Genomic DNA, 4,564 nt, shown 5'->3' with positions numbered 1-4,564 from the left:
TATTGACACATATCCTTTACCCACTTACTATGAACTACTTCCTCCGTTTACCTTGATATTGACTCATACAAAACACTTTCTGAATGGAGGTCACTTCTAGGGTGACATAAAACATCATATGAATCTCACGGTGTAAACTATGTGGAGACGTGGTAGTTGAAATCTATATATCATATAATAATCTTATGTTTGAACAACTTTCTCTTATTTATCAAAATCTAGATTTAAGCTAAAAAATACTTTCCGAATGGAGGTCACTCCCAGGGTGACATGAAGTACCGCTTAAATCTGGATCGTGAACTCTTAGAGATGTGAGAGCTAAAAATAACATATCGTATATGTTATTAATCTCCCACTGAAGTTTTCCAATAACTCTATCATATAGAAGTTATTAAACTGCCATTGAAATGTTCTATTGGGTAGATTTATACTTAGGTTCTTTTCGGCTAATAACACAATCCTAAGTCTATGTGGTTTATCCAAGTATAAATTTTATAATTGGATTTTAACCTACAATGTCTAGGTGATAAACCATTTTATTACCTCATATCGCTCACGTATACTCATAAAACCGGTTACCAACACTCAATAATTCGGCCATAATCCCCGGGAAGAAGGTGTTCCGTAAACTGTTAACTTAAGTACCCCCAGCCTTAGACAAGATTATATGTCGGTTGAGTTTGTAACCTAGGTTTTATAAGTTTTGTGGTCAACCTACGTGAGCATGCAGCTGTTGTTTATGGATTTTAAATGTCTAACCCAATTTTATAACAACTTATAAAACTTTAGATATGCTAAACATCCATAACATACATAAATCATTCAATATTTAATATAACATTTATATTAAATACAAGAACCCTAATATGCATACTATATATTATAACTAATTATAACATACTTTCAATGCATGTAACATGCTTCCTATGGTGGGATTTTAAATCTAATTGGCATAATTATAACATACTTTCAATGCATGTAACATCCTCCATTGTCTTCTTGAAAGACAACGAATCCTCAACCTCACCATTAGCTACCATAGCTAGGATTTCAGTAAAACCGATATAGTGAATAGGTGGGTTCACAACCCTCCCACTGTGTCGAGGTTTCTTCAACACTTGAGGTGAATTTGACCTACTAGATGAACCTATCAACAACTCTCATTAAGGTACTAGGCTCTTCAACAACTCTTATTGAAGATTCAGTAGTTTCTTTGGAAAGCTTACTCAACACGATTTTGCTTCTAGGTCTGTGCTCCCTTATATGATCCTCCTCAAGAAAAGTAGAATTTATCGATACAAACACTTTGTTTTCCTTAGGATCATAAAAATAACCCCCTCGTGTCCCTTTGGGGTAGCCTACAAATAGGCACAACCTCGAATGTGGTTCCAGTTTCTTAGGATTAGCCTCAAGCACATGTACTGGGCAACCCTAGATATGGAAATGATGTAAACTAGTTTCACGACCATTCCACAACTCCAAAGGTGTTCTGGCAACAATGAGTTCAGGATATAAGCTACAGTCTCTATTGCAAAACCCTAAAACGAGTCTGGTAAGGAAGCGTAACTCATCATCGACCGAACCATGTCCGACAGGGTTCGATTTCTCCTTTTCGATACACCATTCTGCTGAGGTATACTAGGTGCTGAGAGTTAGGAAACTATTCCATGTTTTATCAAATAGTTCTGGAACTCAAAATCTAAAAACTCTCTATCTCGATCAGATCGAAGTGTTTTAATCGTTTTACTTAATGCATTTTCAACTTCAGCCTTGAACTCTTTGAACTTTTCAAAGGACTCAGACTTATGTTGCATTAAATAAACATACCAAAACCTTGAATAATTATCAGTAAAAGTGATGAAGTATTCATAGCCTCCCCTGGTTCGCACATTCATTGGACCACAAAGGTCTGAATGCACTAACTCTAGAGGCTCTTTGGCTTTATAACCTTTTCCAGTAAATGGTCTTTTAGTCATTTTGCCTTCAAGACATGACTCGCACACAGGTAAAGAATTTTCTTCTAACTCGCTTAAAAGTCCATTCTTTACTAACCTCTAAATCCTTTAGAGATTAATGTGCCCTAAATGTAAGTGCCAAAGTTGGGCATTTTCTTCAGGAGAAACTTTAAGTTATTTGTTTGAAGTTACGACAGTTTTAAACATCTCTATGTTATGGAGGGAATTTGTTGCTAACGAGTTCAACACATACAAATTATTTTCCAGTTGAGCCGAACATATATCAACACCATTTTTCAAAATAAACACTTTATTTATAGAAAAATTTAGTGTATAATTACATTCAAGCAACGAATTTACAGAAAAAGTTCCTCTTTAACTTGGGAACTACATAAACATCATTCAAAATGATAAACCTATTATGTAAATTCAACCGGACACTTCCCATTGCCATAGCTGAGACGACGTGCCCGGTTCTAACTCGCATTGTCATCTCACCAGCACCAAGTTGCGCCAGAAACTAATTCCCTGAAATGAAGAACAAACATGGTTAGTGGCCCTAGAGTCAATAATCCAGGCATAATCATCATTCTGCACTAAATAAGTTTCTAAAACTAGTAAATCGTATTTACCTTGTTTGGCCTTCTTCTTCTCAGCCAAATAAAGTGGGCAGTTCTGCTTCCAGTTCCCGTCCTGGTTACAATGGAAACATTTTCCCTTGTCAACCCTCACTGTTTGCCAACCCCGCATAGCAGCAGGTTGTAGGTTAGCAGGCGCCTTCCCCTTATGACCCTTATTCTTCTTCCATTTGCTGGTGTTGGAAGAAGAAGGTGCATACTTAGTTCCAGAGGTTGAACCTTTATGAAACTTTTTAGAAGATGAAGAAACATTTTCCTCACCAACCTTCTTTTCCTTGCTTCTCAGCAAAGATTGGAAAGTCTGCAACTCATTGAGTAAAGTTGTAAGGTTGTAATCAACCCTATTCAGAACAACATTGCTTATGAAATGAAGGAAGCTTTCTGGTAACGATCTAAAATAATGCTAACCTGACTGGCCTCATCGATGCTCGACCCGTTCATCTCTACCACGTTGAAGTGGACCATCATATTGAGAACATGTTCTCGAACAGATGTTCCCTCATTCATATGCGAATTGAAGATATACTTCAGAGCGTCGTGCCTGAGCTGTGCAGATGGTTGTCCAAACATTACCCTTATGGATTCCATGATCTCGCGTGCAGTGATTATGGGCTCATGCTTCTTGGTCAAAACGTCGTTAAGACTAGCAAAGATATACGCTCGGGCCTTTTTGTTTGCCTGTGTTCAGCACTCGTACGCGTCTCGAACGTTTTAAGCGGTGTTAGGAGGTGAAATAGGAAGACACTCCTCCATAAGAACGAACCTTAAGTCATCGGTGATAAGGATCGTGTTAATGGTATTCTTCCAACTAGCGTAATTTTCGCCAATCAACTTATCGACAGCAAGAAGTGAGAGAGTAGCAGTAGCCCTAACTAAAGTTGCTGAAAAAATGAACAAACTTAATAATTACATTCAAGCAATCAGACGAATTAGAAAATCCGGCTATTGATTTTAACTAAGTGTTTTGTTTAATTTGCTAAAAAACAACACTTGTTTTTTTATGATTAAACAAGTTTGATTCAAGTCTTATTAAACACTTTAACAGACTATCATCAAATTTACATGCATGCAACAAATCTATCTAATTCACCTTTCCAGGTAGGTTCCCAGGTAGGGGTGTGACGTTTCCATCAACTTAAGTACCCCAACCTAGCCAAAACCAGCTTTAGCCAAAAGGTCTCTTATAGATACATTTGTTACATATTTAATATTTTATTAGTCAATTTAATCCTAGTAAACCGAATTAAAAGATTAAACTTAGGTTTTTAATCTTACTAGAAACGTGATCATAGGTCTATCTCAGTCAAATGTTAAAACTCTTTTAAAACATGATTAAAGCCTAAGGTGTGCATGCAACTCTTTCTTATTGATTTTAATTCTATTTTCATTAATTATAACTTTTATAAAGAATGAAACAATTAAAATCATCCACATTTCTAAGCTAGACATTCACAAGGTATTTATAACTTTTATAAATAAACCTAAGTGTCATGCTCCATTCAATGTTCATTCTTTACTAATATATAACTTTTATATAACAAGTAATGAACTAAGCATACATGCTTTTATATATGAACTAAGCATACATGCTAACATACAACCTTATATTATAACACTTATAATATAAATGATGCATAGATAAGCTTTAATACATGCATATATTATAACTGTTATATTATATGATGCATGAACATGCTTTAATGTAATTTAATCATGCAAACTACTATATTATAACACTTATAATATAAAGATGATGTATGAATAAAATGCATAACCTATGGTGGGTTTTAAAACTATATGACATACATTATGGCATATAATATAAACATACATCACATGTACATTCAATAAAAGTTGATGGATCGGGATAATTTGTCTCAAAACCAGAAATTAAAAGCTAAACTATTACAAAAGAATTGAGTCAACCTATTCGAACAGGTGAACCGGGTCTTGAACCGTCCACCTTGAAAC

Source organism: Benincasa hispida, chromosome 1 (assembly GCF_027475165.1).
Source record: "Benincasa hispida cultivar pf3 chromosome 1, pf3_genome.v1.1, whole genome shotgun sequence".
NCBI classification, from domain to species: domain Eukaryota; kingdom Viridiplantae; phylum Streptophyta; class Magnoliopsida; order Cucurbitales; family Cucurbitaceae; genus Benincasa; species Benincasa hispida.
Note: the sequence above shows the minus strand (reverse complement) of the source record.